A 13,788-nucleotide genomic window follows, 5' to 3' on the forward strand; every position below is an offset into this window, starting at 1 on the left:
GAGCGCGCCTCCGTAGTCTCCTTCTCACCGATCCTGATCCGCGAGCGGGCGCGCATATAGATGCACCTTCGCGCTCCTCCTGGATTCGCACAACGAGACCAACCGGCCGCGCTAGCCCCGGCTAAGGGGCGCGCTGAGCGCGGTGGTCCGCGCAACGGGTCGTTCGAAGCGCGCGAGAGACAGAGAGTCGGAGAATCTCCGCAGGAAACGAGAGAGAGAGAGAATGCAAAGAGCGTAATACGGCAATGCGTACAACTCTCGAATCTCTCTTCTTCTCCACAATATGCCCGGGGTCCTCTCTCGCTTTGAGCTCTCGAGATCTCGACACACTCGTCCCGACCGACAATCCTCTCTTATACGACGGCGACGAATGCGGCGCACACCGCAGCACGCCACCGTTGGCGGCGTGTGAGCGCGCACGCGGTCGTTGCGTCGCATAAACTATTCTCTCCTCTCGATCTCGCTCGAGCGAAGCGTCGCGTCTCGCGACGGACGCTCCGACGAGGAGTGGGAAGGCGGCGCGGACTCGGAAGACGCGATGTCTCGCGTGCGATTAGATTTTGCGCCCCTTCAGCCACTCTCGACACAACTCGCAGAGTCGTGTTCTAGCTTGTCTGCCCAGTATCGCGGCAGGCAACGTAGTACACGTTACCGTGCGCGCGTACGGTTCCTCGTCCATGCAGTCGCCGGCCGCTGCGCGCTCGTCACGAGAACGGTGCACACAGAGCAGCAGGACCTCCGGAACGTTAATGATCCTTCCGCAGGTTCACCTACGGAAACCTTGTTACGACTTTTACTTCCTCTAAATGATCAAGTTTGGTCATCTTCCCGGCAACATCGGCAATGCCGACGCATTGCCGCGCACCAGTCCGAAGACCTCACTAAATCATTCAATCGGTAGTAGCGACGGGCGGTGTGTACAAAGGGCAGGGACGTAATCAACGCGAGCTTATGACTCGCGCTTACTGGGAATTCCTCGTTCATGGGGAACAATTGCAAGCCCCAATCCCTAGCACGAAGGAGGTTCAGCGGGTTACCCGGGCCTTTCGGCCAGGGAACACAAGCTGATTCCTTCAGTGTAGCGCGCGTGCGGCCCAGAACATCTAAGGGCATCACAGACCTGTTATTGCTCAATCTCGTGCGGCTAGAAGCCGCCTGTCCCTCTAAGAAGATTTGTTTGTACGTTGGTAGTAAAAACCCGCCGGCCGAAGCCGGGGCCTTCGAATACCATAAGGTACGCCTATTTAGCAGGCTAGAGTCTCGTTCGTTATCGGAATTAACCAGACAAATCGCTCCACCAACTAAGAACGGCCATGCACCACCACCCACCGAATCAAGAAAGAGCTATCAATCTGTCAATCCTTCCGGTGTCTGGGCCTGGTGAGGTTTCCCGTGTTGAGTCAAATTAAGCCGCAGGCTCCACTCCTGGTGGTGCCCTTCCGTCAATTCCTTTAAGTTTCAGCTTTGCAACCATACTTCCCCGGAACCCAAAAGCTTTGGTTTCCCGGAAGCTGCCCGCCGAGTCATCGGAGGAACTTCGGCGGATCGCTAGCTGGCATCGTTTATGGTTAGAACTAGGGCGGTATCTGATCGCCTTCGAACCTCTAACTTTCGTTCTTGATTAATGAAAACATTTTTGGCAAATGCTTTCGCTTCTGTCCGTCTTGCGACGATCCAAGAATTTCACCTCTAACGTCGCAATACGAATGCCCCCATCTGTCCCTATTAATCATTACCTCGGGGTTCCGAAAACCAACAAAATAGAACCGAGGTCCTATTCCATTATTCCATGCACGCAGTATTCAGGCGAGGATAGCCTGCTTTAAGCACTCTAATTTGTTCAAAGTAAACGTACCGGCCCGACTCGACACTCAGTAAAGAGCACCGCGACGGGATATTAGTTTGGGCGGCCCCTCGCGGGGCTAAGCCCACCGGTAGGACGTCCCACATCACGCCAGTTAAACACCGCGAGCGGTGAACCGACGGTGTGCGACACAGATTCAACTACGAGCTTTTTAACCGCAACAACTTTAATATACGCTATTGGAGCTGGAATTACCGCGGCTGCTGGCACCAGACTTGCCCTCAATGGATCCTCGTTAAAGGATTTAAAGTGTACTCATTCCGATTACGGGGCCTCGGATGAGTCCCGTATCGTTATTTTTCGTCACTACCTCCCCGTGCCGGGAGTGGGTAATTTGCGCGCCTGCTGCCTTCCTTGGATGTGGTAGCCGTTTCTCAGGCTCCCTCTCCGGAATCGAACCCTGATTCCCCGTTACCCGTTACAACCATGGTAGGCGCAGAACCTACCATCGACAGTTGATAAGGCAGACATTTGAAAGATGCGTCGCCGGTGCTAGGACCGTACGATCAGCACAAAGTTATTCAGAGTCGCCAAAATAAACGGTGGACGCACGGAGATCCGCACGCCACCGATTGGTTTTGATCTAATAAAAGCGTCCCTTCCATCACTGGTCGGGACTCTGTTTTGCATGTATTAGCTCTAGAATTACCACAGTTATCCAAGTAAATGTGGGTACAATCTAATGAACCATAACTGATTTAATGAGCCATTCGCGGTTTCACCTTAATTCGGCATGCACTGAGACATGCATGGCTTAATCTTTGAGACAAGCATATGACTACTGGCAGGATCAACCAGGGAGCTTCGTGTGCGCGATCGCGGTTACTCGCGGTGGAGCAACGCGAAAGACAACGCTACGCTGCTACGGACACTCCGCGAGGAAGAGCCGTGCGCGTTTCGTGTGTCGTTAATGCCGCCGGAACTTTTCGAGCCGGTCGACGGACACGCTTTTCGTATTTATATATACCTTAACGGTATGAAAGATCAAATTTTGTTCTCATTCACCCATAACAGCGGCTTGTAAGGCCGCTTAGCCCTGACGCTAGACCGATCCGATCTGAGACGTCGTGGAGCACTGTTCGTTCAACGGTGCCAGCGGTGAGAACACCGAGGCACCGGTTGAAAATTATTTCGCTACGGCGTACAAGTAAGCGGGAACGGCGACATCGTCAAAGATCTCGCCGAAACCGACACTCGCGTATCCGTGGAGTTGATGTTCGGTAAGCGCAACGATACGTCCGCACGCTTGCTCGGAAGCGAGGGACGATCGCGCGTCCAACGTAAGTGCGCGCCACATATGAGCCATTCGGTCTCTCGACACCGACTCGTGGCAATGCTGTGTCTTATAGTACCGAACCGGGCGGCCGGGCGGTCGGCGACGCACGGTCTAACGCACGGCGGTATATGGGCGAAACCTGCGAAATTTCGACGCCTCGAGGACTTAGCCGCTGCGTCGTACGTAGTTATTTACGCAAAGTCCTCGAGCCTCGTGTTGCTTTCGGCAAGTAGTTACCCACGGACAGCTCGAACGGCAAAGTACTCGAGCTCCGTATCGTTTCGGCTCGGATTTACCAACGCCTTCGATTTTCGACTTTGGTGTCGAAACGATCGCCGAGAGCCCGGCGCACATTTGGCCGAATGTCGGCAACACGCCCGAACGATCTCAAAAAGAGAACCAAAGTTCTCGTAGTAAGCGCGAGGCTAAATTCTCTCAAAAAGCGTTCTAGTGCGAACGACACTTTTGTACGCACCGCAGTGCTTCGTCGAGCTCGGTTATACATACGCCGTAACGCTACGGTACGACCAGACCGAGCGCTCGCATGCATCGTGTTGTGCACGAGTCGCCGCAGCGACAACACCTCTTACAGTACCGAACCGAGCGGCCGGGCGGTCGGCGACGCACGGTCTAACGCACGGCGGTATATGGGCGCCGGCGGTGAAATTTCGACGCCGCGCGGACTTAGCCGCTGCGGCGCACGGTAGTTACCTCCGCGTCAAAGATCTCGAGCTCCGTGTTGTTTTACGGCTCGGAGGTACGTACGGACCGCACGAACGGCAGAGTCCTCGAGATACAAAATTTCTTCGTCAAGTATTCACCAATTCCTTCGCTATCCGGCCTCGAAACGATCGCCGAGCGCTTGGCGCACAATTGGCCGAATGTCGGCAAGACGCCCGAACGCTCTCGAAAAAGAGAACCGAAATTCTCGCACTCAGCGCAGTGCAAAACACTAAAAATCTCTCGAGCGAAAGACACTTTCGTACGCACCGCAGTGCTTCGCCGAGCTCGGTTATACATACGCCGTAACGCTACGGTACGACCAGACCGAGCGCTCGCATGCATCGTGTTGTGCACGAGTCGCCTCAGCGACGACACCTCTTACAGTACCGAACCGAGCGGCCGGGCGGTCGGCGACGCACGGTCTAACGCACGGCGGTATATGGGCGCCGGCGGTGAAATTTCGACGCCGCGCGGACTTAGCCGCTGCGGCGCACAGTAGTTACCTCCGCGTCAAAGATCTCGAGCTCCGTGTTGTTTTACGGCTCGGAGGTACGTACGGACCGCACGAACGGCAGAGTCCTCGAGATACAAAATTTCTTCGTCAAGTATTCACCAATTCCTTCGCTATCCGGCCTCGAAACGATCGCCGAGCTTGGCGCACATTGGCCGAATGTCGGCAAGACGCCCGAAAGATCTCAAAAGAGAACCAAAGTTCTCGTAGTAAGCGCGAAGCTAAATTCTCTCAAAAAGCGTTCTAGTGCGAACGACACTTTTGTACGCACCGCAGTGCTTCGCCGAGCTCGGTTATACATACGCCGTAACGCTACGGTACGACCAGACCGAGCGCTCGCATGCACCGTGTTGTGCACGAGTCGCCGCAGCGACGACACCTCTTACAGTACCGAACCGAGCGGCCGGGCGGTCGGCGACGGACGGTCTAACGCACGGCGGTATATGGGCGCCGGCGGTGAAATTTCGACGCCGCGCGGACTTAGCCGCTGCGGCGCACGGTAGTTACCTCCGCGTCAAAGATCTCGAGCTCCGTGTTGTTTTACGGCTCGGAGGTACGTACGGACCGCACGAACGGCAGAGTCCTCGAGATACAAAATTTCTTCGTCACGTATTCACCAATTCCTTCGCTATCCGGCCTCGAAACGATCGCCGAGAGCTTGGCGCACATTTGGCCGAATGTCGGCAAGACGCCCGAAAGATCTCAAAAAAGAGACCAAAGTTCTCGTAGTAAGCGCGAAGCTAAATTCTCTCAAAAAGCGTTCTAGTGCGAACGACACTTTTGTACGCACCGCAGTGCTTCGCCGAGCTCGGTTATACATACGCCGTAACGCTACGGTACGACCAGACCGAGAGCTCGCATGCACCGTGTTGTGCACGAGTCGCCGCAGCGACGACACCTCTTACAGTACCGAACCGAGCGGCCGGGCGGTCGGCGACGCACGGTCTAACGCACGGCGGTATATGGGCGCCGGCGGTGAAATTTCGACGCCGCGCGGACTTAGCGCTGCGGCGCACGGTATTACCTCCGCGTCAAAGATCTCGAGCTCCGTGTTGTTTACGGCTCGGAGGTACGTACGGACCGCACGAACGGCAGAGTCCTCGAGATACAAAATTTCTTCGTCACGTATTCACCAATTCCTTCGCTATCCGGCCTCGAAACGATCGCCGAGCTTGGCGCATTTGGCCGAATGTCGGCAAGACGCGAAAGATCTCAAAAAGAGAACCAAAGTTCTCGTAGTAAGCGCGAAGCTAAATTCTCTCAAAAAGCGTTCTAGTGCGAACGACACTTTTGTACGCACCGCAGTGCTTCGCCGAGCTCGGTTATACATACGCCGTAACGCTACGGTACGACCAGACCGAGAGCTCGCATGCATCGTGTTGTGCACGAGTCGCCGCAGCGACGACACCTCTTACAGTACCGAACCGAGCGGCCGGGCGGTCGGCGACGCACGGTCTAACGCACGGCGGTATATGGGCGCCGGCGGTGAAATTTCGACGCCGCGCGGACTTGGCCGCTGCGGCGCGGTAGTTACCTCCGCGTCAATCTCGAGCTCCGTGTTGTTTTACGGCTCGGAGGTACGTACGGACCGCACGAACGGCAGAGTCCTCGAGATACAAAATTTCTTCGTCACGTATTCACCAATTCCTTCGCTATCCGGCCTCGAAACGATCGCCGAGGGCTTGGCGCACATTTGGCCGAATGTCGGCAAGACGCCGAAGATCTCAAAGAGAACCAAAGTTCTCGTAGTAAGCGCAATAAATTCTCTCAAAAAGCGTTCTAGTGCGAACGACACTTTTGTACGCACCGCAGTGCTTCGCCGAGCTCGGTTATACATACGCCGTAACGCTACGGTACGACCAGACCGAGCGCTCGCATGCATCGTGTTGTGCACGAGTCGCCGCAGCGACGACCCCTCTTACAGTACCGAACCGAGCGGCCGGGCGGTCGGCGACGCACGGTCTAACGCACGGCGGTATATGGGCGCCGGCGGTGAAATTTCGACGCCGCGCGGACTTAGCCGCTGCGGCGCACGGTAGTTACCTCCGCGTCAAAGATCTCGAGCTCCGTGTTGTTTTACGGCTCGGAGTTACGTACGGACCGCACGAACGGCAGAGTCCTCGAGATACAAAATTTCTTCGTCACGTATTCACCAATTCCTTCGCTATCCGGCCTCGAAACGATCGCCGAGAGCTTGGCGCACATTGGGCCGAATGTCGGCAAGACGCCCGAAAGATCTCAAAAAGAGAACCAAAGTTCTCGTAGTAAGCGCGAAGCTAAATTCTCTCAAAAAGCGTTCTAGTGCGAACGACACTTTTGTACGCACCGCAGTGCTTCGCCGAGCTCGGTTATACATACGCCGTAACGCTACGGTACGACCAGACCGAGCGCTCGCATGCACCGTGTTGTGCACGAGTCGCCGCAGCGACGACACCTCTTACAGTACCGAACCGAGCGGCCGGGCGGTCGGCGACGCGCGGTCTAACGCACGGCGGTATATGGGCGCCGGCGGTGAAATTTCGACGCCGCGCGGACTTGCGCGCGGCGCACGGTATTACCTCCGCGTCAAAGATCTCGAGCTCCGTACGGCTCGGAGGTACGTACGGACCGCACGAACGGCAGAGTCCTCGAGATACAAAATTTCTTCGTCACGTATTCACCAATTCCTTCGCTATCCGGCCTCGAAACGATCGCCGAGGCTTGGCGCATTTGGCCGAATGTCGGCAAGACGCCCGAAGATCTCAAAAGAGAACCAAAGTTCTCGTAGTAAGCGCAAGCTAAATTCTCTCAAAAAGCGTTCTAGTGCGAACGACACTTTTGTACGCACCGCAGTGCTTCGCCGAGCTCGGTTATACATACGCCGTAACGCTACGGTACGACCAGACCGAGAGCTCGCATGCACGTGTTGTGCACGAGTCGCCGCGCGACACCTCTTACAGTACCGAACCGAGCGGCCGGGCGGTCGGCGACGCACGGTCTAACGCACGGCGGTATATGGGCGCCGGCGGTGAAATTTCGACGCCGCGCGGACTTAGCCGCTGCGGCGCACGGTCCGCCTCCGCGTCAAAGTCGCGAGCTCGTGTTGCTTTCGGCTCGGAGTACTTCCGACGGCACGAACGGCGAAGTCCTCGAGATACAAAATTTCTTCGTCACGTATTCACCAATTCCTTCGCTATCCGGCCTCGAAACGATCGCCGAGCTTGGCGCACTTTGGCCGAATGTCGGCAAGACGCCCGAAAGATCTCAAAAGAGAACCAAAGTTCTCGTAGTAAGCGCGAAGCTAAATTCTCTCAAAAAGCGTTCTAGTGCGAACACTTTGTACGCACCGCAGTGCTTCGCCGAGCTCGGTTATACATACGCCGTAACGCTACGGTACGACCAGACCGAGCGCTCGCATGCACCGTGTTGTGCACGAGTCGCCGCAGCGACGACACTCTTACAGTACCGAACCGAGCGGCCGGGCGGTCGGCGACCGTCTAACGCACGGCGGTATATGGGCGCCGGCGGTGAAATTTCGACGCCGCGCGGACTTAGCCGCAGCGAAGTCCGCGAGCCTCGTGTTGCTTTTACCACGTAGTTACTTCCGAGCGGTCCGACCGTCAAAGTCCGCGAGCCTCGTGTTGCTTTTGGAACGTAGTTACTTCCGAGCGGTTTGATCGGCAAAGTACGCGAGCCTCGTGTTGCTTTCGGCTCGGAGTTACTTCCGCGCGGTCCGACCGTCAAAGTCCGCGAGCCTCGTGTTGCTTTCGGCTCGGAGTTACTTCCGCGCGGTCCTAGCGGCAAAGTACGCGAGCCTCGTGTTGCTTTCGGGTCGGAGTTACTTCCGCGCGGTCCGATCGGCAAAGTACGCGAGCCTCGTGTTGCTTTCGGCTCGGAGTTACTTCCGCGCGGTCTTAGCGGCAAAGTACGCGAGCCTCGTGTTGCTTTCGGCTCGGAGTTACTTCCGCGCGGTCCTAGCGGCAAAGTACGCGAGCCTCGTGTTGCTTTCGGCTCGGAGTTACTTCCGCGCGGTCCGATCGGCAAAGTACGCGAGCCTCGTGTTGCTTTCGGCTCGGAGTTACTTCCGCGCGGTCCTAGCGGCAAAGTACGCGAGCCTCGTGTTGCTTTCGGCTCAGAGTTACTTCCGCGCGGTCCTAGCGGCAAAGTACGCGAGCCTCGTGTTGCTTTCGGCTCGGAATTACTTCCGCGCGGTCCTAGCGGCAAAGTACGCGAGCCTCGTGTTGCTTTCGGCTCGGAGTTACTTCCGCGCGGTCCGATCGGCAAAGTACGCGAGCCTCGTGTTGCTTTCGGCTCGGAGTTACTTCCGCGCGGTCCGACCGTCAAAGTACGCGAGCCTCGTGTTGCTTTCGGCTCGGAGTTACTTCCGCGCGGTCCTAGCGGCAAAGTACGCGAGCCTCGTGTTGCTTTCGGCTCGGAGTTACTTCCGCGCGGTCCGATCGGCAAAGTACGCGAGCCTCGTGTTGCTTTCGGCTCGGAGTTACTTCCGCGCGGTCTTAGCGGCAAAGTACGCGAGCCTCGTGTTGCTTTCGGCTCGGAGTTACTTCCGCGCGGTCCGATCGGCAAAGTACGCGAGCCTCGTGTTGCTTTCGGCAGGTTACTTCCGCGCGGTCCTAGCGGCAAAGTACGCGAGCCTCGTGTTGCTTTCGGCTCGGAGTTACTTCCGCGCGGTCCTAGCGGCAAAGTACGCGAGCCTCGTGTTGCTTTCGGCTCGGAGTTACTTCCGCGCGGTCCGATCGGCAAAGTACGCGAGCCTCGTGTTGCTTTCGGCTCGGAGTTACTTCCGCGCGGTCCTAGCGGCAAAGTACGCGAGCCTCGTGTTGCTTTCGGCTCGTAGCTACTTTCGAGCGGTTCGGACAACAAAGTCCGCGAGCCCTGTGTTACTACTGCTCGGGGCTGCTTCCGAACGTTTCGGGCAATCAACTTTTGTTCTCCGTATTGTTTTTTAAGCTATCTTAGCTATTTTCTCGTAAAAGTTAAATTTTCGCGTTTTGTGCTGTTTTTCGAGCTCTCTGCTGGCGATCGTCTATGTTCTTAAATCTCGTGTTATTTTCTTGAGCTCTTCGTAATTTCGGCCGACGAGCGGCTAAGTTTACGAGTTTTGTGTTGCTTTCTGCACGTAGTTACTTCCGAGCGGTCCGACCGTCAAAGTACGCGAGCCTCGTGTTGCTTTCGGCTCGGAGTTACTTCCGCGCGGTCCTAGCGACAAAGTACGCGAGCCTCGTGTTGCTTTCGGCTCGGAGTTACTTCCGCGCGGTCCGATCGGCAAAGTACGCGAGCCTCGTGTTGCTTTCGGCTCGGAGTTACTTCCGCGCGGTCCTAGCGGCAAAGTACGCGAGCCTCGTGTTGCTTTCGGCTCGGAGTTACTTCCGCGCGGTCCTAGCGGCAAAGTACGCGAGCCTCGTGTTGCTTTCGGCTCGTAGCTACTTTCGAGCGGTTCGGACAACAAAGTCCGCGAGCCCTGTATTACTACTGCTCGGGGCTGCTTCCGAACGTTTCGGGCAATCAACTTTTTGTTCTCCGTATTGTTTTTTAAGCTATCTTAGCTATTTTCTCGTAAAAGTTAAATTTTCGCGTTTTGTGCTGTTTTTCGAGCTCTCTGCTGGCGATCGTCTATGTTCTTAAATCTCGTGTTATTTTCTTGAGCTCTTCGTAATTTCGGCCGACGAGCGGCTAAGTTTACGAGTTTTGTGTTGCTTTCTGCACGTAGTTACTTCCGAGCGGTCCGACCGTCAAAGTACGCGAGCCTCGTGTTGCTTTCGGCTCGGAGTTACTTCCGCGCGGTCTTAGCGGCAAAGTACGCGAGCCTCGTGTTGCTTTCGGCTCGGAGTTACTTCCGCGCGGTCCGATCGGCAAAGTACGCGAGCCTCGTGTTGCTTTCGGCTCGGAGTTACTTCCGCGCGGTCCTAGCGGCAAAGTACGCGAGCCTCGTGTTGCTTTCGGCTCGGAGTTACTTCCGCGCGGTCCGATCGGCAAAGTACGCGAGCCTCGTGTTGCTTTCGGCTCGGAGTTACTTCCGCGCGGTCCTAGCGGCAAAGTACGCGAGCCTCGTGTTGCTTTCGGCTCGGAGTTACTTCCGCGCGGTCCTAGCGGCAAAGTACGCGAGCCTCGTGTTGCTTTCGGCTCGGGTTACTTCCGCGCGGTCGATCGGCAAAGTACGCGAGCCTCGTGTTGCTTTCGGCTCGGGTTACTTCCGCGCGGTCTAGCGGCAAAGTACGCGAGCCTCGTGTTGCTTTCGGCTCGGAGTTACTTCCGCGCGGTCCTAGCGGCAAAGTACGCGAGCCTCGTGTTGCTTTCGGCTCGGAGTTACTTCCGCGCGGTCCTAGCGACAAAGTACGCGAGCCTCGTGTTGCTTTCGGCTCGGAGTTACTTCCGCGCGGTCCGATCGGCAAAGTACGCGAGCCTCGTGTTGCTTTCGGCTCGGGGTTACTTCCGCGCGGTCCGAGCGGCAAAGTACGCGAGCCTCGTGTTGCTTTCGGCTCGGAGTTACTTCCGCGCGGTCCTAGCGGCAAAGTACGCGAGCCTCGTGTTGCTTTCGGCTCGGAGTTACTTCCGCGCGGTCCGAGCGGCAAAGTACGCGAGCCTCGTGTTGCTTTCGGCTCGGAGTTACTTCCGCGCGGTCCGATCGGCAAAGTACGCGAGCCTCGTGTTGCTTTCGGCTCGGAGTTACTTCCGCGCGGTCCGATCGGCAAAGTACGCGAGCCTCGTGTTGCTTTCGGCTCGTAGCTACTTTCGAGCGGTTCGGACAACAAAGTCCGCGAGCCCTGTGTTGCTACTGCTCGGGGCTGCTTCCGAACGTTTCGGGCAATCAACTTTTGTTCTCCGTATTGTTTTTAAGCTATCTTAGCTATTTTCTCGTAAAAGTTAAATTTTCGCGTTTTGTGCTGTTTTTTCGAGCTCTCTGCTGGCGATCGTCTATGTTCTTAAATCTCGTGTTATTTTCTTGAGCTCTTCGTAATTTCGGCCGACGAGCGGCTAAGTTTACGAGTTTTGTGTTGCTTTCTGCACGTAGTTACTTCCGAGCGGTCCGACCGTCAAAGTACGCGAGCCTCGTGTTGCTTTCGGCTCGGAGTTACTTCCGCGCGGTCCTAGCGACAAAGTACGCGAGCCTCGTGTTGCTTTCGGCTCGGAGTTACTTCCGCGCGGTCCGATCGGCAAAGTACGCGAGCCTCGTGTTGCTTTCGGCTCGGGTTACTTCCGCGCGGTCCGTCAAAGTACGCGAGCCTCGTGTTGCTTTCGGCTCGGAGTTACTTCCGCGCGGTCCTAGCGGCAAAGTACGCGAGCCTCGTGTTGCTTTCGGCTCGGAGTTACTTCCGCGCGGTCCGATCGGCAAAGTACGCGAGCCTCGTGTTGCTTTCGGCTCGGTGATACTTCCGCGCGGTCCTAGCGGCAAAGTACGCGAGCCTCGTGTTGCTTTCGGCTCGGAGTTACTTCCGCGCGGTCCTAGCGGCAAAGTACGCGAGCCTCGTGTTGCTTTCGGCTCGGAGTTACTTCCGCGCGGTCCGATCGGCAAAGTACGCGAGCCTCGTGTTGCTTTCGGCTCGGAGTTACTTCCGCGCGGTCCTAGCGGCAAAGTACGCGAGCCTCGTGTTGCTTTCGGCTCGGAGTTACTTCCGCGCGGTCCGATCGGCAAAGTACGCGAGCCTCGTGTTGCTTTCGGCTCGGTGATACTTCCGCGCGGTCCTAGCGGCAAAGTACGCGAGCCTCGTGTTGCTTTCGGCTCGGAGTTACTTCCGCGCGGTCCTAGCGGCAAAGTACGCGAGCCTCGTGTTGCTTTCGGCTCGGAGTTACTTCCGCGCGGTCCGATCGGCAAAGTACGCGAGCCTCGTGTTGCTTTCGGCTCGGAGTTACTTCCGCGCGGTCCTAGCGGCAAAGTACGCGAGCCTCGTGTTGCTTTCGGCTCGTAGCTACTTTCGAGCGGTTCGGACAACAAAGTCCGCGAGCCCTGTGTTACTACTGCTCGGGGCTGCTTCCGAACGTTTCGGGCAATCAACTTTTGTTCTCCGTATTGTTTTAAGCTATCTTAGCTATTTTCTCGTAAAAGTTAAATTTTCGCGTTTTGTGCTGTTTTTCGAGCTCTCTGCTGGCGATCGTCTATGTTCTTAAATCTCGTGTTATTTTCTTGAGCTCTTCGTAATTTCGGCCGACGAGCGGCTAAGTTTACGAGTTTTGTGTTGCTTTCTGCACGTAGTTACTTCCGAGCGGTCCGACCGTCAAAGTACGCGAGCCTCGTGTTGCTTTCGGCTCGGAGTTACTTCCGCGCGGTCCTAGCGGCAAAGTACGCGAGCCTCGTGTTGCTTTCGGCTCGGAGTTACTTCCGCGCGGTCCGATCGGCAAAGTACGCGAGCCTCGTGTTGCTTTCGGCGCGGGGTTACTTCCGCGCGGTCCTAGCGGCAAAGTACGCGAGCCTCGTGTTGCTTTCGGCTCGGAGTTACTTCCGCGCGGTCCTAGCGGCAAAGTACGCGAGCCTCGTGTTGCTTTCGGCTCGGAGTTACTTCCGCGCGGTCCGATCGGCAAAGTACGCGAGCCTCGTGTTGCTTTCGGCTCGGAGTTACTTCCGCGCGGTCCTAGCGGCAAAGTACGCGAGCCTCGTGTTGCTTTCGGCTCGGCTACTTTCGAGCGGTTCGGACAACAAAGTCCGCGAGCCCTGTGTTGCTACTGCTCGGGGCTGCTTCCGAACGTTTCGGGCAATCAACTTTTGTTCTCCGTATTGTTTTTAAGCTATCTTAGCTATTTTCTCGTAAAAGTTAAATTTTCGCGTTTTGTGCTGTTTTTCGAGCTCTCTGCTGGCGATCGTCTATGTTCTTAAATCTCGTGTTATTTTCTTGAGCTCTTCGTAATTTCGGCCGACGAGCGGCTAAGTTTACGAGTTTTGTGTTGCTTTCTGCACGTAGTTACTTCCGAGCGGTCCGACCGTCAAAGTACGCGAGCCTCGTGTTGCTTTCGGCTCGGAGTTACTTCCGCGCGGTCCTAGCGACAAAGTACGCGAGCCTCGTGTTGCTTTCGGCTCGGAGTTACTTCCGCGCGGTCCGATCGGCAAAGTACGCGAGCCTCGTGTTGCTTTCGGCTCGGGGTTACTTCCGCGCGGTCCTAGCGGCAAAGTACGCGAGCCTCGTGTTGCTTTCGGCTCGGAGTTACTTCCGCGCGGTCCTAGCGGCAAAGTACGCGAGCCTCGTGTTGCTTTCGGCTCGGAGTTACTTCCGCGCGGTCCTAGCGGCAAAGTACGCGAGCCTCGTGTTGCTTTCGGCTCGGGTTACTTCCGCGCGGTCCGATCGGCAAAGTACGCGAGCCTCGTGTTGCTTTCGGCTCGGAGTTACTTCCGCGCGGTCCTAGCGGCAAAGTACGCGAGCCTCGTGTTGCTTTCGGCTCGTAGCTACTTTCGAGCGGTTCGGACAACAAAGTCCGCGAGCCCTGTGT

At 56.6% G+C, this 13,788-nt stretch overlaps 1 non-coding gene across 1 annotated transcript; it reads right to left on the minus strand.

The window, feature by feature from the left end:
- Window positions 1-747: 747 nt before the first annotated feature.
- Window positions 748-2,665, minus strand: LOC139113057 (small subunit ribosomal RNA). The gene has a single exon (XR_011547602.1). It is a non-coding gene; the product is annotated as a small subunit ribosomal RNA (ribosomal RNA).
- Between the last annotated feature and the right edge of the window lie 11,123 nt (window positions 2,666-13,788).

The sequence above is a fragment of the Cardiocondyla obscurior genome, unplaced genomic scaffold (assembly GCF_019399895.1).
Source record: "Cardiocondyla obscurior isolate alpha-2009 unplaced genomic scaffold, Cobs3.1 scaffold105_0_32210, whole genome shotgun sequence".
NCBI classification, from domain to species: Eukaryota; Metazoa; Arthropoda; class Insecta; order Hymenoptera; family Formicidae; genus Cardiocondyla; species Cardiocondyla obscurior.